Here is a 22,884-nt window from a genome sequence, read left to right on the forward strand (position 1 = left end):
AGGTGACGGTGATCCTGGGGATGCGCACTGGGACTTCTGTGCCTTGATGTCCCCCGGGGAGCTCACTACTAGGGGGGCAATGATCGTGAAGACAGGACTAGGCAGTCCAAGCGGAAAGGGCTGAATCAGCCACTGCAGGAAGTTTGCTTTTACCTAAAGCGGGGACTCTGAGCCTCACGCGGATTTCCCGAGTCCACGGGGCCAGTGCTTGGTGGAGCCGGGACACGCATGTGTCACCCTCTCCCCCGTGTCCCGTGGGCTGGCGAGGGCGGACCCAGGCAGCGTCCACGGGGGAAGGTGGGGGGGGGGGTGGAGGGCAGAGGCAGGGCCGCAGGGGCCCCCTGAAGAGGGTGTTAAGAGCCAGAAACAAACCTAAACCGTGTGGAATCCAGTCAGGCTGGGAGGTGGCTCTGGGGGGCAGGTCTTAGGAGAAACTGGGGAGGTCAGCATGGGGCCGGCTGCCGGTCCTGGGGCGCGGAAGGCTGGTCCCGGGGACCCCTCGGGGCAGCCGGGTCCATGACTAGTTCCAAACCTCCCCAACGTACGGGATGAGGGGTCCTCACCACCCACCCACCCTTCAGTCACCCCCAAGGAAGGATCTGGGGCCCCCGGGCAGCCGGATGCTCCTTCCCGAGGGTTGGGTTCGGGTCAGCGTATGCTGATGGGGTCACAGTGCATTCCAGGCCCTGCGCTCGGCTCTGAGGAAACGTGAACGGTGTGAGGTGTGAGGACGAGAAGGTGACCCGGGACGGTGTAGGTGGTGCACAGACGGCAGGCGGGGAGAGGGGTGCACATCGCCCCCTCCATGCACCTCAGCCCAGCCCACCGGTCACAGGGGACTGACCGCGGGTCGGTGCCCAGCACTGGGCCCTGAGCCGCCCTCTCTGGCCCCTGCCCATCCCTCAGCGTAGGAGTCGGTCTCGCACTGGGACCGGCGCCGGGGCAGGCCCGGCAGGCTCAGGAGCCGGATTCCATCCGGGCAGGGATCAGGATCCGGGGCACGGCGGAAGGCGGCGGAAGGCGGCGGAGGGCCGCGATCTCTGCCCGCACCCGAGGCCTCCGTGTGCCATCTTGCAGAGACCCCGCAGGACGGCCCCGCCCAAGTGTCCCCAGGCCCCCGGAGAGGAGGCCGTGGGGGGAGAGAGCCAACATAAACCCGTCAGAGCTAACCCGTGCTGATCACTGGCTCCCTAAATCAAGAAGCTGGCAGATCTTCGGGGCGAGCATCAATCTTCCTGTCCCCGTGGTAAATACCATAATCCTTTTTCCAGTGTGGTTTAGAGAATGTAACTGTCACGCTCACGATTTATTCGAAAACATTCTGCCAGGTTATGTGAATAAATGGGGGCGTCCGCGTGCTTTTGAGCAGGTCAGAGCACTTTCCAGGGCACGGGCCGCCTCGTCGCGGTAGCTCTCCCTCGGCCGCCGGCTTCCACGCCCGGCCCTGCCCAGACGGCACCTGCCCAGACGGGGCCTGCGAACGGAGGCGAGCTCGCGGGCACGGAGGGCCGGTTTCCCAGCCGGCAGCCCGGCGACGGGGCGGTCGCGGCCTTCTCTTTCCCGTCTGATCGTTTGTTTTGTCACCCCGTGAATGCAAAAGCACGCTCCTGTCACGCGGGACTCGGACCTTGTGGGGTTCCCACGGACCACGCCCACCTCGTCACCACCTTGGGGACCTCTGCCCCGGTGAACAGCCGCGTGCTGTATGCAACGTGCTTCCGCACGTCTGTTATTTCCGCCGCCGTTTAAACCTTCACGTAGAAATGCCGCACAAACTTCCTCGTGGGTCAGGCGTGTCTCGTCGCGTGCGTGAGCCTTCTCTTACTGCGGATTCCGTTGGCGGTCAGAGCTTCCACAGTCCTGCCAAGTGCCCTCCAAACACACTTCACCAACAGGATGTGAGTGTCCCTTCTGCTCCATTGTGCTCGCGTTACTTGCTTTTCGGTTTTGCCAGGCCGATGGGTGGGGAGCCCTGCTCGTCGATTTCCCCGGAACCGGTTCTTGGGAACGTGGGCCACACTCGCTGTGTTTGCTGGTCCCGCGTGCCTCCTGCCCTGGGTTCTCTCTGGCCGTGCCTCTGTCCATTTTCCACCAGCGTGTCTTTTTCCTTCTCGTGGAATTTGGGGCTCTTAATTTTTGTCTTTTGTGACTTGCACGGACAGGCTTTCTTTCCCCAGGACTACACTGTACATCTTTCCTGTTTCCCTCTGACGTTACTGTGTCTGTTTCTCGCTGAGTCCTTGCCTCTAGCAGCTGTGGTCCACAGCTTTGTCTTCGGACTCTACGCTCTCTCCGCACGCGATGGGGACACCAGGCCCGAACTTCACCTTCCCTTCTTGTCCTGGTGGGGGAGGGAGGGTCACCCTTCTTGTCCTGGCCCAGGGGGAGAAGCAAATATATCCCTCCTGGTGGATTTGCTGAGATTTAAGCCCACACGCTGTGGCTCCAGAAACAGGGTAAAGGAGATGGGAATGGCTGGGAAGGGGTCTCTGAGGAGGTGACAGCTGATCTGAGACGTGGAGCAGGGAAAAGCCCCGGGGCCCAGTCCGGGAGTCTCATGAGGCTGTGAGGCTGGGTCACGAGGAGGAGGAAGAACGCGGTCAACAGCGGACGGTCTGCAGTCCTAGAAGCTGCCCTGGGATGCCGAGGAAGCACGGGATGGAGTCTGTTCGATCCTTTTCAAAGTTCCTGCTAGAACAGCTCAGCCTTCACGCCATCTTCCTGGAAACCTCCGTGCCACGAGAGCCAAGCGGAGAAGAAGCGAGTGTGTGGGCTGAGCAAGAAAGAAGAAGATGAGGCAGAGGTCTAGGTGGACCGCCGTGCACCTGCGACAACACCAGGGCAGAAACAGGGAAAACAGAGGCCGGGCGCTGGCACAAGCCGGACGGCACACCTACCTTCTAGAACTCGCCTGGCGGGTCTAGGACGTCCAGCACCCCCGATGGCAGCGGCCGCCTCTGAGAGGCCCACCTGCCTCACACCCAAACTGTGCCCTTGGTCCTCTGCCCAGGACCTGTGACTCGTCTGTTCTCTGTCGTGGCCGGGAGTGGCGCACGCACCAGAAACCACGTCTCCCCTTGTCTCGGCTGAAGGCCAAGTTCATGCCGGAGCAGAGCCGGGCCCGGGGCAGGGGCAGCAAGAACGGAAGCAGAGGTGCCTTTTCAGAGGCTCCCATGCCAGCAAGCAGCGGTGGCATCGCCCACGGGGGGCGTCAGTGGGAGTCCTGCTGACAGGGAATGGCCAGGACGAGCCCCAGATGCCCCGCTCCTGCCGGGACGTCCCAGGGTGCAGGCGGCTCTGGCCGAGGAGCCCCCACCACCAGGAAGCCCCTTGGTCCGCGGGGGCCCGGCGCCACCAGCAGGGACCTACGCGAGCAACGGTGGCTCCAGATGAACCAAGCAGACCAAGTGACATCGTCCGAGCTCTTAAATCAGTTGTCACGGGCACCGCAGTCCAAAGAGGAACAGAGTGATTGCCTGCCGTGGAGAAACCTCACATACGGCCTGGCGTCTCCTCACGTAAGAGAGGCCACGTCCGGCTCACGGTCAGAAACTGCTCGTCAGGCCAAGAACCAAGAACACGACGATTTTAAAGCGGTGCTCGGAGGAAATGTCACAGCACTAAACACACCAGAAATAAGGAAAGCCTCGTCTCCATCAGCTAAGTCCTTACCTCAAGAACCCGGAAAAGAAAAGCAAAATAAACCCAGAGAAGGAAGAAAACTAGAAAAATCAGAGCAGAAGTCAGTGACACTGAAAATAGAGAAATGGTAGAAAAAATCAGTGAAACAAACATCTGGTTCTTTGGATAAAAGTCGGTAAAATCTACAAACCTCTGGCAAAACTGACAAAAATGAAAAGAAACGCAGTTGTCCGATATCAGGAATTAAATGGGGAACGTGTACCTCATGCAGCCGTTAAGAGGATAACGAGGGACTGTTACAAACAACTCCTAACACAAACAGAAGAAATGGACCAATTTCCAGAAAACTTAACCAAGATTAAAGAAACGATCTAAATGGCCCCTAACCATTACAGAAGCCGAATTCATAATTAAAATCCCTCTTGAAAGAAATCACCAGGCCCAGAGGGTTTTATGGGAGAATTCTACCAAACGCTAAAAAAAAAAAAAAAAAAAAATTAACCCCTTTTCACAAAAAGACCCCCAGACGGTGAACAGACTCATGAGAAGGTGCTCGACATCACTGATCCTCAGGGAAATACGCAACCACACTGAGACACCACCTCGCACCCGCCAGAGTGGCTAAAATCAACAACACGACCAACAGCAGGTGCCGGCGAGGATGCGGAGAAAGGGGAACCCCGTGCACTGTTGGTGGGAGTGCAAACCGGGGCAGCCGCTCTGGAACGGTGTGGAGGGTCCCCCAAAATTAGAAATAGAGCTATCCTATGACCCAGGAATCCCTCTACTGGGTATTTACCCAAAGGAATGAAAACCCGTATCTTGAAGATACCCGCACCCACACGTCCGCCAACAGACGAGTGGGCAACGGAAACGCGGCGCATACACAGGGTGGGACGGCACTCAGCCCCACAGCAGGAGCCCCTGACATCCGGCACGACGTGGGTGACCCTGCAGGACGCCACGCTGGACGAAACGAGCCGGGCACAAGACTGATCTCACCGACGTGTGGATTCTGAAAGTCGAACCCACAGAGGCGGACAGCAGAGTGGCGGCTGCTAGGGACCAGGGGTAAACGGGCAGATGCCGGGTCAGGGGGACAACGCTTTAGTTATGCGACACGGAGTTCTGGAAACCCCACGTGCAGCGTGACTGCAGCCCGTCCTAATACAGTGCCCACTGGGGATCTGCCCACAGAAAAATCGTAAATGTTTCAGCACACACAGAAACCACTCCGTCCGCCGGGGGACGTGAGTAGTTCACGGTGTGCGCACACGGGAAAACATCACGCTGCGCACGGCAAACAGAGACGCTCTTTGTCAATCACACGGCATCGGAGCTGGGGGAAAATTAACTCCAACTTTACACAATCTCTTTCGGAAAACACAAAAGGAGGAAGCATTTGCCAGCTCGTTTCATTAAAAAAATTTTTTAAAGTATTTATTTTTGAGGGAGAGACAGAGCATGCGTGGGGGAGGGGCAGAGAGAGAGGGAGACACAGAATCCGAAGCAGGCTCCGGGCTCCGAGCCGTCAGCACAGAGCCCGACGCGGGGCTCGAACCCACGAACCGTGAGATTGTGACCTCAGCCGCAGTCAGACGCTTCACCGGCTGAGCCCCCCAAGGCACCCCTTGCCAGCTCGTTTTATGAGGTCACTATTTCCCTGATACCAAAGCCAGACAGAGTCCACAGAAAGAAAGATACAGACTAATAACTCTCATGAATTAAGAGGCAAAGATTCTCAACAACGCGTGATGGAGGTGAATGCTATTCTGTATCACGATCGAGTGGGATTTATTCCAGGTACCCAGGGTTGGCTGAACATTCAAAAGAATCGATGTAATCCACGGAACCAACAAGCTAAAGAAAATTCCTATGACTGTATCAGTTAATGCAGAAAAAGCACCCAACGAAATCCAATATTCACAATTTGTTTTTAAACCAGGAAGTCAGAGATAGAATGGAATTACCTCGCCGATAAAAAGCAGCTACCAAAGCAGCAACTGTTCGCGTTATATTTAATGGTTAAAAACGGTGTTTTCTCCCAAGGACGAGGAACGAGGCACAGATGTCCCCACGTTCTTGTCTGACTCGGTGTCGGAAGTCCCAGCTGCGGCAGCAGGCAAGGGGAACAGACGTACGGTCCCGACAGGTAGGAGTAAACGGTCTCTGTTTGCAGGTGACGTGATTCACTGGGCACAACATCTCGAGAGATCAACAAAACACTCTGATATACGAGCTCAGAGCGTTCTCAGGCTACAAGACCAACTCCCCAAAACCCATTTCATTTCCCTACACTAACAACGAATGTGCCGGAACCGAAATTAAAAGCACAAGGCCGTTGACAACCACCTCGGAGGCGATGAAATCCTTAGGTGCACGTTTAACAAAAGGTGCACGGGGTCGGCATGCTGAAAGTTACGACACGCCGACGGAAGACGTCACGAAGACCCAAAGAAACGGACGGATGAGCCACATTCATCTAACGGAACTAAACGAGCCCCACGTCGATCTGCGGGTTTAACGACGTTTCTGTCAAAACACCGGCAAGGTTTTCACGGACGTGGACAAACTTATTCTGAAACGCATACGGGGAGTCACAGACCCCAGCATAATTAAAGCGATCTTGGCCGAGAGGGAGAGAGGGGGATCACCGTTCGATAGCACTGTCACGGTAATTAAGGCAATGCCTGTGGCACCCACGGGGGAGACAGATCAGTGGGGTGGGACGGAACCCAGAACCCAGCCCACAAAAGCGCGTCACTGACATTTTATGGAGGCACACAGTTCAGTGGAAGAAGGACATTCCTGGGCAGAAACTGTACTGCATCTAAGACCTCATGCCTCGTCCAAAAATTAACTCGGAATGCACCACGGGATTCAATTACAACGCAAAGCCATAACATTTTGGGGGGGGGGGGAAATTGGGGAAAATTTTCGAGACCTGAAGCTAGGCAAAGAGCAGCTGGGCTCAGGGAAGGGAAACCGGGAGGCTGGATAGGCGGGAACACACCAGAATGTGGGAGACTCGTAAAATGGAAGAAAGGGCGAGCTTCGGACTGAGAGGAGGTGTTTGCAAACCGTGTCTACAATAGAGAAAGAACCTTCCGAACTCAGCAGCAAAGAACAAACGAGCAACCCAGTTAGAAAATGAGCCACCTGGGCTGACGGCTCAGAGCCTGGAGCCTGCTTCCCATTCTGTGTCTCCCTCTCTCTGCCCCTCCCCCGCTCGTGCTCTGTCTCTGTCTCAAAAATAAATAAACATTTAAAAAAAAAATTAAAAAAAAAAAAGAAAAAATGAGCCAAAACACGTAATTTGACGTTTTACTAAAGACGACACATAAATGAGAAACAGCGCGTGAAACGAAGCTGGACGCCATGAGTCGTCGGGAAAACGCACTGAGCGCTCAGCGAGACCGCGCCGCACGCACGCCCACCGGGACGGCCACAGCGGACGCCACCCATGAGACACGCCGGCTCGGGCACGGACTGCCCGGCGGGGGTGCAAAGCGGGCCGTGACTCTACAAAGCGGCTCGGCGGCTCCTGCTGTTAGGCTCCCCAGCGAGCGCACGCTTAGACTTTCGTCCCAGAGAAATGAAAACGGTCCACAGAAACTCTGTGCACACCCGTTCACGGACGCTTGACTCACGGGAGCCACACACTGGGATCGAGCTGGATGTCCTCGGACGGACGCAGGGTCAGGGGCACCCCCGGCGCGGGCGCCGCTCGGCCACAACCGGGAGCCGAGGACCGGGGCACGCGGCGCCTAGAGGGCTCCCCGGGGAAGGAGCCGGGCCCCGAGGGCGCGTGCTGTGCGGAACCACTCGTACAACACTCGCAAGTGACAAGACTTCAGAAGTCAAGAGCCGGCGGGTGATGGCGCGGGGTCACGAACGGGGGCGAGGGCACGAGGGGGGCGTGTGGCCGGAGCAGCAGGGGGTCGTCTCTGGGACGGACACACCACATCCGGGCTGGCCACCGGGGTGCTGGACGGGCGAGTCTGCACGCGTGACACGCGCACGCACAGATCGGGACGGGCAGCCGTGGGAGACCCGACACGCGGACCGAATCCGTGTCGGCGTCCTGACCGCGATGTCACAGTTCAGCTTTACAGAACGTCACCGCGGGAGGAAAGTGGGTAAAAACACACAGGATCTCTCCGTTATTTCTTAAAACCGCGTGTGGGCCTATAATCACCTCAGTAAAAACTCCAATTACGAAGAACCTTAAACGTACACCTGCCATAAAATCCCGCCACTCCACCCCCCTCAGTCTGTACCCGAGAAAAATGCAAAACCGTGGCTTTACAATGACTCACAGGTGAACGCTCACACCTGCTTTATTTGCCATCGCCCCGAACTAGAAACAACCTGAGCGTTCACCAACAGGTGAGGGGATAAACCAGTTGTGTCCACGGGATGGAGTACGATTCGGCCGGGTACTGAGACCGGAGGCCACGCGGGAGGTTCAAGCCAGAGGGAAGGAAGAGAGGGCACGGCAGGATTCCGCTTACAAAACCCCAGAAGACACGGACCATCCGCAGTCAAAGAAGGCAGGTCGGCGGTCAGCTGGAGGCGGGGACGAGGCAGCAGGGAGCTTCCCGGTGACCGCGTGTGTTCACCGCCCTAACTGCTGACGGCTTCGTGGGCGAGTGCGCGGCAGGCTGGCCAAAACGTACGCCTGCAACGTGCCCCGTTTATCGAGCCCCAGTAGAGCGGGAACAAAAGGACCGAGTGGCTACGAATGAGAGAAGAGATTAGGTGCATGTGTTTAAACGCCCAGGTGAGGGGCGGGCAGGTGTGAGGCCAAGAAGAAGCAGAGGAAGGAAGGAGCAGCGAGCACAGTCTCCACACAGAGGACAGACCCCCACGTCCACTCCTGGCCCGAGTCCGAGTCCAGACGCAGCCGCTGTCCCGGGTCAGGACTCAGGGCCGCGAGGCAGGACGGTCCCAGAACAAGAGAAGAACAGGGAGCGGGGTACCTGACCAGGAAGCAATGTGGGTGACACGTGAGGGCAGGAGCCGTGGGGACAGACTAACTGCAGAGCCCACGATGACCCCAGACACGGCGAGCGGGACACAGGGGCCCTTCCGCAGAGCCATGCAGGCGACAGGCGCCGTGTCACCAAGAAGCACCCGCCAGGCAGGAGGCGGTGTGGGGCTGGCCTGGAGGGGACGGCGGCCTGGCCGGCGGGGGGTAGGGAGCCTGACCCGCTGGAAGATTCTCCTGCCCCCTCGCCAGGCACCGCAGACCCGCGGGAGCCCCGTGAACGTGCAGCTCGCTCTGCGGGGATACCAAGCCTGGACCCCACGTCCCCGTCCCCGTCCTGCACGGGAGAAACACAGCTGCTTGGCGCCACGTGGCGGGCCAGGGTTTCCGCTCGGGACGAGACCCCCGGAGAGCCCCTCCCCGGTGAGGGGAGGCTGTCCCTCAGCCCGAGCGGACGAGGTCCACCCCAGGACACCCGCTCCCGCAGCACTGCCGGCGAAGCACACCCTGCGCACGCGGTCTCTCCCCGCGCGTCCCGCATCTTTGGGAGAACCTACAAAGATCGGGGCGCATTTGGCAGGTGGGGCTTTGCACGGGAAGCAGGGATGGTGTGTTTCCGGGTTAAGATCAGCTTGAGCGGAGACCGTCCCTCTGTGGGAGGGAAGCGCACAGACAAGTGTGTGCAGAGGCATGCCGCACACCGTGAAGCGCCGTCCGGCCGGCGGTGGTTCCTTTGTCTGCAGGACCCCTCCCCCGGGGCCCTCGGGCCCCGTGAACGGTCCTGCGGACGGAGGGACGCGGACAACGAGCTCAGTTAACGGTTGAGGCCCGAGGGCAGGCCCCACAGACGCCAGGACACGGGACACGACCAGGACTGCGTGCGGCACGAAGGGGGAAGGGTAAGAGGAACCCAGGTACACGCGTGCACGCACACACACGCACATGCACACAAGCACACACGCGTATGCACATGCACACAAGTTGCACACATGTACACACGGGCACCCAAGCACGCAAGCGCACCCACGTACGCACAGGCACCCAAGCACACGCATGTGTACACGTGCACAGGAGCACACACGGACACACACGCAAACACACATACACGCACACGTGCACACACGCAGCTCCCGGAATGCAGGAGTGAGGGGGTCTCAGAGCCCAGCCCGGAGCCCCCGGTGCCTGCAGGCATGGGGTAGCTGCTCTGAGGGCGGGGCCCCCCGCTCCTGGCTCCCTGCAGGGGCTCCGTGCACCCATCCCTGCCCGGGGTTTGGAGGGTCTGAGTCTGGCTCTGCGTGGGGCCCGGAGGCTCCTTGCCGACCCCGGGGGTTGAGGGCCCTGACCCCGTGGCTGAGCTGCCCCGGCCAGGTCACCCAGACAGAGCGGGTCGCTTGGGGAACCGCAGCGATAATTTTGTGGGGGGTGATGGCCAGGTTCTGCAGAGGCGGGGGGGCCTGCAGAGGCCTCCGGGGCTCCCGGGAAGCCGCTGGCCCGGCTGTGCACACCCGGGGTGTAGACGCACGCTTGCGTGCAGAAGGAAAGCGGGGCCCGGACCCGAGAACTGGGCGCCCGGGCCGACCCAGGGAGGGGCTGTGGGGGGGGAGGGGCCGCGACGTGGAGCCCACCGGTCTCGGAGGGCATCCGCCGGGGCTTCCGGTGCAAACAACGGTTACTTAGGAATAAACAGAGCATATGCCCGACCTTCGTGAAGAGAACTGCACCCTGTGGGGCGAGGGCAAGGTGAGAGACGAGGTCTTTCCCAAGACGAGCACACAAGCCGTGGGGAGAACGGGTCACTGGTTTAGTTTAGCTTGCAAACACAGCTGCCCTCGGATCGGTCCCAACGGTATTTTTCTGGACGCGGTGGATTCTGGAGAAGCAAACAGATGACGGTTTCAGAGGACATTTGAGGGCTAAAAAGAGCGAGACAGAAGGCCTCACCTGTTCGACGTTAGAACGCTTTATAAAATAATAATTAAAAAATAATTAAACATGCATGATGTCGGGAAACTGGGTAGCACGGAAGAATTCTAATCTAGTCCCCCCGCCCCCAACGCCAAAGCAGATGCCTCAAAGAGCTAAATCTCTTCTACAAAAGATAGAAAAGTTACCACAAAATGAAATATTTATCATCCTCGTGAAGAAAGACCGCTCCCAGCTTTGAAGCAAAGCAAGAAACCGCAGAGGGAAACACGGGCGGGTGGCAGCGAGAACAAAGAGAAAACTCCCGCACGACAGGAGGAGACGCGGGGGGTGGGGGTCGCTGCCAGCTGGGGCAGACGGAGGGTCGATGGCTGTGCCAAGCGAGGGCTCGTTACCGTTGGTAAGAGGGGGATGCGACGACCCCGCGGACGGTAAGCACGGCGTCCAGGCAGGCTGTCCACGCGCGGGGCCCCCGCTGTGTCAGCGGCGCTGGGAAAACGCGTAGCCCCGCCGGTCATCAGGGCAGTGGACGTCGCGGGGCCGGGCGCCACCTGGGAAACTGGCGGGAAGCACCCTCCCGAGACGCACACGTACAGCAAGCCGCCGTGGCGAGGTCGGGATTGGGGTGTGGGACGTGGGGTGCGGGTGAGCTCGGTTCCTGGCGGGGGCCAAGCAAACATCGCCACGCCGGACGCAAACGGTGTGCGGCAAGGTCAGAAATACTCGTCCCGTTTCTGTTATCAATGGATGTTTTCATTGTATCTTCTAGCTATCGTTTGAACCCAGGAAGACCATTGAAGCTCACGCACAGCCCGCATTCTTCTTAAACCCTCGTTCGTGGATTTTTGCCGGTTCCTTTGTCCACAATCTATACCAAGGTTCCCGCATCGTCTCCCTGCCCCCAGTTCATTTTATCTTGCCTGAATGAATTAACCAGAATGTCCAGACAAGATCGAGTTGAACTACCTTAAGTCTGCTTAGGAACCTGCTTGGGTGTTCGTTAATTACTGTTCGTTAATTGTCAGTGAGATGATAAGAGGAATTTATTTTTGTTCCTCGTTTTGAAGCTACTTTACCGGTGCTGATTCGTCTCTTACTTACGTGTCACCCTGTGGAAGAATCCTTCCATCAAGCTCTTCTCTGTTCTAAATGGTTGAATGCTACCGCATTATTTTCCAGGTAGCTGTGAGCGTGCTTTCACACCCCTTACTTCATCCTGCCCGTTGAACGAATCACGAGAACTCCCCGCAGCGGCAGAGCGGGGGCCCCACCCCAGGCCTCCGGCCCCCGGCCCCCACGTTGTCTGATCGAGTCTTCACTCTGAGGAGATGCGTCCTGGTTCACAAAGGCTTCAGAGCTGCCCGCAGCTGTGTGATGACCAGTGCAGGGGAGCAAATTCTGCCAGCCCAGGGTCTGCCTCTCTGGCATATTGATTATCTTAAGCTGCCGGTTTTTAAGAAAATGCAGACACAAGAGCAGCTCCGAGAGCCCGCACGAAGCTTCCCTTCTGTAAGAGCCATTTCCACGTATGAGGGAATCTCCGTTTGTAAGGGTGTCCCCCTGGCTGTGCTGGGAAGAAGGGGTGACTCCAAACCCCGGGAAACTCTAATCAGGGCAGGAGGCATGGACTCAGATCTGCATGACAGCCTCACCCTTGTTCACTGTGCTTCCCTGGCAACCTGCCATAACCGACTCCCTACCCCCAACCTTCTGTCTTTAGCCGATGATGGTATTTAAGGTGACGGCTTTGGCCATTTCCCGGAGTTACCGTTTTCCTCGGTCTCTCGGGTATAAGCAGGAGGCACACGTGTAATCAAACTTTTGTCCGACTCACTCCTGTCAGTCCGTCTCACGTTGCTCTGACGCTCAGACCAGCTGGAAGAAGCCTGAAGGGCAGAGGAAAATTCTTCCGCCACGACGCCGGCACACACGGGCAGTTGAAGGTGTTTTCGGATAGAACGCTTTCTGCCTCTGAGCATTTCAGGGCAGTGGTGGTTCAGCGGGTCTCAATGACGGTGGTGAAATAGTACCAAGCATCTGCAAGAGTGGCTCTTGATTTAAGAAACTGGCAAAGACCAGAGAATTAATTGCCAACGATCTCTCTTTGAAAGAAAAACAAGATGCGTTTGACTACGATTTCACTGAGGCCCAAGGACAAGTGGGGAAGGAGAACCCCACACTCTGCACCCGGACATTCTTCTTGTTCTCCCTCCTGCGGCCGCCCTGGTGACAGTCGGTGCCTCCCGGGCCTCCCGTGGGCTCCCCTGCAGACAGCCGCCAAGCCTCCTCTGGAACCTGCCTGCCCCCATCCGCTCCCTGGCTGCTCTCTGCCGCGCGGGGGGAGGACTTTTGTTCTGCTCCAATTAGCCAGAACAGTTACTCCTCCCTGGGATCCAAGCAGAGCACAGGACGGCTCCTGGGAAGCGCCATTCCCGCTGCTGAGGCAGCTCGGCGCGAGCCGAGTCACCACCTCGCCCCACCTCGCCCCACCTCGCCAGCTACCGCTGATGCCCGCATTTGACAGACGGATGGACGGATACATTGCCTAACATGCTCGTGGCTAAGAAACGGCAGAGTAGAAATTTCCAAATGAGCTCCGATATGATCCCAGACCCGAAGTTCTCTTCACCACATCACACTGCTTTCCTGTAAGAAATCTCTTCTTTCAAGCCCGAACTAGAGATTTCAAACACCTACAACCAAGGGAGTTACGTGTGCATTTGTTTTAAGTAACTTGAAGCTTCTGGGCATGGAGATCGTGTGGGGCTGCCAGGCTGGGTAGGGGACAGGGAATCCTGCGCTGCCCTCACTCCATTTTGGTCTAACTGTCACAAAGCAAGCCGAACCTCCTCATCCCTTCGGTGACCCAAATGCAGAGCAGAGCGGTGGGTGGGCGGGTGCCAGAGGAACGGGGGCGGCCCGGACTCTAGCGGGGGGTCCGGCTGCCCTGCCCCCGGGAGCGTCTGCGGCTCTGACCGCCCGCGGGCCCCAGGCCCCGTGGGGCACGTGGAGACTGGTGGAGCCCTGCTCCGGGGGCCCAGGGGCCCTGCCAGGTGAGGAGAGGCTGAAGCGGGGGAGAAGGCCAGCTGACCCCGTTCTGGATGGGGGGAGGCCCTGGGGGACAGGACCTACACGGGACCAGGAGGGAGGGACAGATGTGGGGGCCGGAGAAGAGTGGGAACACCTGCCCGGAAGGCGGGGCTGTGGGTGGAGTCGAGAGGCTAGTTCACAAAAGGGGTGCAGAGACGCTCCGCCCTGGGGGGAAGCTGGTGTCCCCCGCAGCTAGAGAAGTGACCGGCCCAGGGTCCCACAGCCTGCGGTGCAGAAGTGGGGGGAACCCAGCGAGGACCACAGCTCTTCCGATGGGCTGTGGTCACCGGAGCAGCTGTGCCTGCGGGGCCCCCCCAGCAGGTGGGGCAGGTCCGGGGCTCCACAGGTGACCTCACCCCCGGGGAGAGCCGCCGGCCAGGGCGGTGAGAGGCCCCGGGACCCTGAGAGCAGAAGAAATACACCTGGAAGTGGTCGCAATCGGTAGAAAGGAGCCCGCACACGCCCCTGCTCACCAGGGCCCCACTGTCTCTGCCGGCAGCGTAGACGCGCTCCGTGATTTCTGTCCTAAAACGGCCTGTCACTTCCCGATCCACCTCCCTCCAGCTACCACCCCGTCTCTGCCCCCAGGACCCCCAACAAGGCTGGTGAGTGCCATCTGCACTCGACACCCTCACCTCCAGGCTCCCGTCCCACCGCCCCTGGACCCAGGTTTGACCTTGACCCAGTGTCCCCTGCTCTCTGCTCTGCCCAGACCACTGCCGGGGCCTCCGAACAAATAGCCCAAGATGGGCCAAGGCGGCGTGCAGATCATTTTGAGCTGAAAACAACCAAGGCCCAAAAAACTCGGAAAGAAACGCTGACCTCCCCCGAACTGCCTAAAAGTTTAGAAAAATTCAGGAAGAGCGCTATCTCTGGGGATGACGACGTCATACTCTGAACGAGGCGGGGGGACGGGAGGAGCCCAGCTGGCCCGTCTGATCAGGGTCCCCTGCGCCCCATCATTTCCGGACAGCCCAGCAAACACCTGCTACCAAACATTTGGTCTTTTTCATCTTCCTTTGAACGTCATCCCTTCCCTTTGACCTCCCGGAGCCCCGCCCCTTCTCCTCAGTTCCCACGGAGGCGCGCCTCATCGCACATTCACGCGACCCCGTGTCCTCACCCCAGTCCTTCCCAGGCTCCCTGAAGGCTCCCTCCTCCCTGCACAGATTGGCAGATGGGGACACAGAGAGGGGGGACTCCAGGGAAGAGCTTCCGAGGGACAAGCCCCACTCGTCCCTCCGCAACCCCCCCCTTGCTTAATTCCGCATTTAGCCATTCTAATTAATGAGCAAACATTCTTTGCAAAACAATGTTTAAACACCTTAGGATTAATTTGATCAGATATTTAATTACCCTATAATTAATCATCTAAGCTTAATAAATTGAGCCCGGATCTCTGGGAGTTGGGTTTGTCCCAATGACTTCTAAAATAAATACGTGTTGGAGGCGCAGACTTCCTGCTCCCACTCAGAGCCCGGGGGGAGGAGGGACCGGTGGCCCAGGCGCCCTGCTGCCCCCGCCCCCAGCAAGCGCCCTTAGCTCAGCCTCTGTGGGGAGCGGCCAGTGGGCCGAGGGGCAGGGCCGGGAGCACAGCGCTCGAGGCCGGGGAGGCCGGATAAGCTGGCAGCTGCGAGACGGTCCCGCCGCCCTAACCGCGTGCGTCCGTGCACACCGAGTCTGCCCTGCAAGCCGCACCGGCTTCCCCAGTGGTGTGGGGAGGGCTCCCCCCGCCGGTCTCCCCGGGCCCTGAAACAGGCTCAACGGGGTCTCAAGGAGGGGCCAGGGAGCTTGTAGACTGTGAATCAGACACCAGCGAGGAGGGCCCTGTGCCCCCGGGCGCCTGGACCCTCTCTCCACTGCCGTCAGGGTGCCCCCAGCACTGGGCTTAGCAGACACTTGACAGGTGACCCAATCTAGCAGCAAGGCGGGGGGGGGGGGGCCTTCCGGGAGCATCTGAGGAGCTGAGGGCTGACACCTGCAAGGACCTGGAGAACCCCAGGTGGAGCCACAGTCCTGACGGGCCTGAGTCCCGCCCCTGGGGTACTGGGTGGGAGGCCAGGGCACCAGGGATGGGTGCTTCCCGAGCACGGGACAGATGAGGTCCCCAAGGGCAGGACCACTTCCGACGGGCCAGGCCCCGGTCTAAGACTCACTCGTGCTCACGCCTAGAGCCCTTTGAAGAAGCCCCGTGGCTGGGCAGGGCCAGGCCCCCCAGTGATGTGGAAACTAAGAATCAGAGCCAGTGAGAGGCGGGGACAAGAGTTGACACAGGGGCGAGAGACAGGGGGCAAGAATTGACGCAGGGGTGAGAGACAGAGGTCAAGAGCTGCCGCAGGGGTGAGAGACGGGGGTCAAGAGCTGGCACAGGGGTGAGAGATGGGGGTCAAGAGTTGACACAGGGGTCAAGAGTTGACGCAGGGGTGAGAGACAGGGGGCAAGAGCTGCCACAGGGGTGAGAGACAGGGGTAAAGACGACGCAGGGATGAGAGACAGGGGGCAAGAGTTGACACAGGGGCAAGAGACGGGGGTCAAGAGTTGACACAGGGGTGAGAGACGGGGGTCAAGAGTTGATGCAGGAGTGAAAGACAGGGGTTAAGAGTTGACACAAGGGTGAGAGACAGGGGGCAAGAGTTGACACAGGGGTGAGAGACGGGGGCAAGAGTTGATGCAAGGGCGAGAGACGGGGACAACAACTGGCCGCAGGGGTGAGAGACAGGGGGGCAAGCTGCTGGTGGGGACCCCCTCTCAGGCTGAGGGAGGGTGGCTGGGGTCCTGGAGGGAGGGTTGGGGCGGCCCCAGCTCACCCGGGGAGCCGGCTGAACTTCCGTCTGTCTCTGGGTCACAGGGGATATCAGGCCAGAGCCCTAACTTCCCGGGCCGCCGCCCTCTGACCAGAGGGCAGCAGGCTCTCTGCAGCGGCCTCTGCTCCGATGGCATTAGCCCCAAACGGACACAACCCCTGACCAGCGACGCGTCGGCCGAGGATTGATTAACTCCGGCCGGACTTGGGGGCTGCCCAGTGACTGCGTCGCCCGGAGTTATTTATGCTGCCCCATTAGCTCGGGAAAGGCAGGATTCATGGAGCATCATGGCCTGAGAACCCAGTGAAATTAATATCCCTGTGACTGAAATACACGCCAAGCCGGGGCCTCCGCCAGTGAATCGGGAAGGAAAGGGGTTCCAGGCTCCCTGGTTCGAGAAGAGAAGCTTTGGCCGGCGAGGAGAAGGCACATCCACAGCCCATCCCTCTGTCCATCCACACAGCTGGCATCTGTCCCGTTCGTGTCACCCCGTGAAGCCACGGCCGCAGCGCCCTGCTGGGGTCCCAGCCCCTGGGCTCCACACCCCCAGCTGCCCTCCATGCAGCTCCCGCACGTGGCCTGGGGCACAGAACCAGGAGCAGCGGAGGCTCCTGAAGGGTGGGGAGCCCCCCCCTCCGCTTCTGGCTTCCGTCTGTTCCGGGAGGAGCTGAGACCCTTTCCCCCCAGGGTCTGCCAGAGCCGGGGCTGGAGAAGCAGGTGGCACTGCGCTGGGTCCCAGCGGAGGGGTGCCACCTGCACAGCTGCTGCACGGTCTCCAGGCTAAAAGCTACAGGACAAGAAGGAGAGCGCGAGGCGTCAGGCTAAAGACGGTCACGGGGTGGGAAAAGTACAGTGGTTTACAGCAGGAAGGAGGAGAAAACACACAGCCGTTTGCTGGGATGAAGTGGAAACGGAGGGACAACTGAAGGAGTTCAGTCGGCCGCCTTGAATACAGCCCGTCTGTTGTTTTCCCGTCGGAAGCACGCATTTTGCATAACCACAGGGAAAACTGGTAAAACCCAAGTCGGCCGCGTGCCCCGAGAGAACGCGGCCCCGTGACTCCGTGGCGGGGTTTGCCCACCGGCCGAGTCCGGCGGGATGTGCCCTGTGGACTGAGAAAAGCAGACAGACAACAGGCACAAACAGACCTGTTCCGTGATCACGGTGCCGGTGGCCTCGTTACCCGGAGCCTGCCGTGCGTGTGCGTCAGGATGAACGCGGCGGGAACCTGTGCTCCGTGCTGGACACGCAGCCAAGGCCCCCTGCCGGTCCTCAATCGCGTGGTGCCCAGAACCCGGAGGGCACCTCTCCACACGCTCCGTCCTCCTGTGACTGGCTCCGGACGGGCCGGTCTACCTGCCGTTTCCTCCTGGCCGGGAGCCGGGGACGGGCGCCAGGTTTTCCCTCTTCCGAAGCTGTAACACGTGCGCGTGAGCAGCCACGGACCACGCCACGCAGCCGGGGACACCGGAAACGGCGCGGGAGGAAGGGGAGCCCCGTCTGGGCTCCGTGTCGGGGTGCAGGACCCCAGGGCTGTCGGAACAGCTCCGCGGACTGCACGGCTGCAGAGCGGTGGCATCTCCCGGTCTCGGGTTCCGGAGGCTGGAGGGGGCGGGTCTGCTCCAGGCCCCTCCCCCTGCCCCTCCCCCGGCTCCTCCCCCAGCTTGTAGGCACCGTCCCCATCCCCTCCCAGGAGCCTCTTCCCTCTGCACCTTCTGTCCCCGTTTCCTCTTTATTATTATTACTTTTTTTTTTTTTTTTAAGGAGGCTGGTCATATTGGATCAGGCTCCAGCCTGAAAGCCTCATTTTAACGCGATTATCTGTCAAGACCTCTTTCCAAATCGGGTCACGGGCTGAGAGACTGAGGTCAGGACCCCAGCACGTAGGTTATTGGGAGCAGGGACACGACTGGACCCACACAGGCTAAGATTCCCCTGCTACTTGTGTGCCTGCCTGTCCGGCTCCTTCTGGAGCGCTGGGATAGGAGGGGCGGGTGTGTCAGGCCAGGGTCCCTCTCCCGGTCCCTGGCCGATGTGTCCATATGGCACAGGGGCCTCCTCGTCCCTCCACAACCCGGGGAACAGGTGCTTTGGGCAAAGGCGTTTTCAGCAGCAGACCTGATGATTTTCCGTCCCCAGGTGTCACCTCTGCACGGCACCCCTCTTCCATCCAGAAGGTTGGCCCCTGGCTCCAGGCTCCTGACGCCCCAGCCAGGACTCACACATCTGGCCGTTCCCTCAACAGCCCCTTACTGAGCACGTTTGCGGCACGAGGCCCCACCTGGGGCCCAGGGTCACAGCAGCAACAGGCGAGGGCTGCCTTCCAGGGGCCCCAGCCCGGCACTGGGGACAAACGGGAAATGGGAGGCTCCCAGCCAGGGGGACAAGGTCTAAGAGGGGAGGCACGGGGGCCAGCGGGCTGCAGACACAGGAGCCCCATCCTGTTGCCCGCACCAACCTCCTTGTCGCCGGCCAGGCACACACACACGGAAAGCATGCCACGGAATAAAGGAACCGTCGAGGGGCACAGCCCGGCACTTTACAGATCGACTCGGGACCTCGTGGCAGAGCCCCCTCACCCCTGACTGGCCAGTCACCGTCCTGTCGGGGGCTTTTTGGCAAAAGGAGGGATTTTCAGATGCTCCACGGACAGCAGATGAGATCCTGGAAAAAACGTCACCTTTACACAAGGGGCAGGCAAACCGTGGCCTGCAGACCCAATCCGGCCCCCCCCCCACCTCCGCCCCGGCCTGGCCTCCAGAAGTAAAGCTTTGTTGGAACAGCCACGCCCATCTACCTACGTTTTGTCTGCGGACCGCAAGGGCGGAGGTGAGCGGCTGCGACCCGGATCTCACGGCCTGAAGAGCCTGGGGTACTCACTCCACCCCTTACAGACAACCCGCGCCCGCCCTGCCTTCACCCGTGAGGACCGCAAAGCGGAAGTCACCCCAGGGGTGGTACACGACAGCCTACTAGCGACGAGTTGGGCGGTGCGTCCCGGGCGAGTGCCGGTCCGACCCCTGCCGCCGCTGACTTTTCTCAAGCCGCTCCCTGCCCTGAGCCTGCCCCACGTGGGAAGGGAAACGAGTGGGCCAGGCGACCCCACGCTGCTCACCAGGTCCGAGCCGCCGTGTTTGAGTTCAAGCAGCGCTTCAACCCGTTGGCGGCCCCACGGCCCCTCGGGTGAGCTCTGCGGTCGCAGGGACGCCCTGTAATTACTCGTGAGAATTATTAGGGCACCCGAGGCCCCGGGCACGCTGAATTACGTCCGGAAGATGGTGCCCTTGGGTGTGGAATTTAGCTCCAGAAATGAAGCCGCGTGGAGCCAGCAGCAAAGCATCTGCGGGAAACGTGAAAAGCCAGCAGGTGCCTAACGCCCAGGGGTTTCCAAGCAAGCGGGCGCTATCGCCAGTTCGGGAGAGAGGCTCGCGGGGCAGGGAGGGCAGGCGGTGACCCCGGAGACGCGGCTCGGCGGCTCCGTCGGGGGCTTGGTCGCGCCTTAACCGCTCCGGGTCTCGGTTTTCTCGACTCGGGGGGACCTGCTGTCCTGCCCCGGGATCACCGGCAGGACTCCACGACGGGCAACGAGACAGGTAGGACCGCGTGCACGTGCACAGCACAGAAAACTCTCTGGAGTATCACCACCAGCTCGCCCGGACCCTCCCCAGAGACTCAGTGTGTGCACGGTTTTCACAAGAGCGACTCGGTGGACAGAGCGGGAGCCCACGGTGACCCACCCAGGGACACACGGATGCTGGGGGACCCCGCTGGGACCCCAACCCAGAGCTCGGCCCCCACAGCCTGCGGCCCTTCAGCTGCTGGTTCTGCGTGCCTGTCCCGCCCTCCTCAGCGACGGGACACAGCAGTGCTCACGGAGCCCACGCACAGTCTCCCCGGTCCTCCGTGGGGAGGGTCCCCTCGGCCCGCCAGCCCCCTAGAGCCCGGCACCCTAATCTCGTCTCTATCTTCCAGGCCCTGTGACCCCCCCCCCAAGCTCCACCCTCCACCCCGAGGGCTGCCCTCTGGGGGCAGTGGGGGAGGGGCTCACAGGACGGTGTTCCTGCGGAGTCACCCCAGACGCTCAGGTGACGGACACTCGGGCGTTACGACGTGGTGCAAAGACACGAGATCCCCGTGAGACATGACCCCCTCCCTGCCAGCTGCGGCCCCCGCCTCGGTGTGCCCCCTCCACGCGGCCCAGACGGGGAGGCGGAGGCAGAGGAGGGTCACAGGACAGCCGCGGGCTGGGGACACGGCGCACAGATCAGGCACTGCTCACGCTGCAGAGCCCGGGGACGCCCCGGGGACAGGCCGCCGTCCCTGCGCTCAGAAACAGAGGGCCACCGCGGGGTCTGGAGCCACGTGCCGGTGTTCCGCTCCCCGTGTGCCCCGAGCCCGGAGATTCACAGGACAGCGGGGCCAAGCGCCACCACCCGCGGGAGGCAGACACGAGACCAGAGCTCGCCATGGCACGGAGCGCGGAACCGCTCCCACACGGGCCCCGCACACCTCCACCGCCCCGCGTCTCCTCTGAGAAAGCTTCCTGAGGAGGCACTTGGGCAAAATGAGGGAAGAACGAAGAGGAAAAGGGAAGATACGGTGACGACAAACCCAGCGCTCACACGGGACAAAGAATCGCTCGCCAGCCTCCAGGGCTCCGTGGCCTTCCGTGGTCAGGCCAGACGCGCACGGAGGGCCGGCCGGCCGGTGTGGGCTCAGGGCACGGCTCCCTGAACCCGTGGCGGCCTCTCCACGGCACGGGCCCCCCGGGGGGCAGCCCCGATGCTCAACGAGACCGCAGGTGTCCCTGCAGTGGCCCCTGCAGCCGGACGCCGGGCACGGGGAAGCCGGGGTCGGCCCCGCCACGCACAGCAGGGCAAGCTTGGCCACAGGTGCCACGGCGCACGGCCAGCGACGAGCCCGTCGTCCCCACCGGCGCTTAGGGTCCGCACACAGTCGAGCTGCTGAGCACCCGTCTAGCGGGTGAACGTATAAGCGGTGTACCGCCTTCCTGGTGATGGACACGCAGACCGGCTTCCAGCCCCACGGCGACAGCTCGCGCCTGCACGACCCCCACGCACGCGTCCGTCCTCGGACGCACGCCCCAGCTCACTTCCGGCTGGAGGAGTCGGAAGGGGAGAGGGAAGCCGAGCGCGTGCTTCCCCTCGGGCTCCGGCCTGCAGGCGGCCCTGCCTCCCGGGTCCCTGCAGCCACTGCCCTGGGTCACCTCACCTTCCCGCTGCCGTCTCAGGGACTCGGGCTCCTTCCGTGCGGTGAGGCCCCAGGGAACATCCCTCCGGCACAGGTTCTGTGTTCCCGGCTGAGCCGTGATCACACCGCAGGCCGGGGCAGGGGCTCGGGCCTCCGTCTCAGCACCCAGAGCAGAACGCAGGGGAGGGTCAGTGTAGTGTCTGGCCTGAGACCCCCAAGTGGCCACCGTGCGGAGGTCGACTTAGAGGAGGCAGAGCTGGAAACGTGTGCCGCGTCAGGGCGCTGACCTCTGGCGGCCTGAGCCGCAGGGAGGGGGCGCCTCTGCCAAGCCCACAGGGCTGTTCCTACAGGGAGCGGGGAGCCCGGCGAGGGCACTTCTGCGGTGGCCCCCCCCTGCCCTGCCGCTGCAGGGCCAGGACGCCTGACGCCAGCCGGCTCGGCGAACGAGCCATCGCAGGCGGCCCGGCGCGCGCCCGTGCGTCGGCCCCACGGCGCACTCCCTCCCATCTTCTCAAGTGGGAACCAACAATCCCACGTGTTTCCAGAGCCGGGACCTGGGCACGCCCGCTCTGGCCTCACACGGCGCCGGACGTGCATTTCTGAAGGCCCACGCCACGTGGGACATCACACCATTCTGACAACACGAGTGACACCGCTGTGGGACGACACCGTTACGAGCGCCGTACCGCTTAGTCGCTGGCGCGGCCGCCCGCTGAACGCGTGCGTGACAGACGGCCCCCCGCCTCCGCCCAGGGCCAGCCTGGCACCAACCCGGATCACAGGAAACGCCGCACTGCGGGCCACGGGCCGGTCGCTGGCTGCGCCCGGGAGGTGGTAGAGCCCAGCCAGCCCCGCGGACACACATCCCCCCGCCTTCGGCCCCAGGGCCCCCGCCCCCGGTGCCCCGTGCAGAAGCCACTGACAGACGAGGGAAGGGACACCCAGCCGCACGCCGAGTTCTCTGACCAGCTGTGACCTCGAGAAGCCACTTCTTCTCCCTGAGCCCCCGTTTCCTCGTGTGGAAAAGAGAATTAGAATTACTGAAGTTATGCCCAGACTGGGTGAGCCAACGCCCACGGAAGCACCTTGCATCAGTCGGGCCCCACTGCGTAACAACCTGCCAGAAACCTCTCGGGGGTCCTGTCCGCATATCTGCAGGTCAGCTGGGGCTGCCCGGGCCGGGCCGGGCCGGGCCGCTCGGCCCAGAACTGGGTCCTCGCCACC

The 22,884-nt window shown here is 61.2% G+C and overlaps 1 long non-coding RNA gene across 2 annotated transcripts; it reads left to right on the forward strand.

The window, feature by feature from the left end:
• Nucleotides 1–1,027: 1,027 nt before the first annotated feature.
• LOC109246036 (uncharacterized) lies at nt 1,028–12,395 on the forward strand. 2 transcript variants are annotated; one of them, XR_002071192.2, is made up of 2 exons: nt 1,028–1,246; nt 11,325–12,395. It is a non-coding gene; the product is annotated as an uncharacterized LOC109246036 (long non-coding RNA). The 2 variants fall into 2 exon arrangements; XR_008418773.1 differs by having other exon boundaries at nt 11,735–12,395.
• The last annotated feature ends 10,489 nt before the right edge of the window (nt 12,396–22,884 follow it).

This window comes from Panthera pardus, unplaced genomic scaffold (genome assembly GCF_024362965.1).
Source record: "Panthera pardus isolate Hobbes unplaced genomic scaffold, ASM2436296v1 HiC_scaffold_3, whole genome shotgun sequence".
NCBI lineage: Eukaryota > Metazoa > Chordata > Mammalia > Carnivora > Felidae > Panthera > Panthera pardus.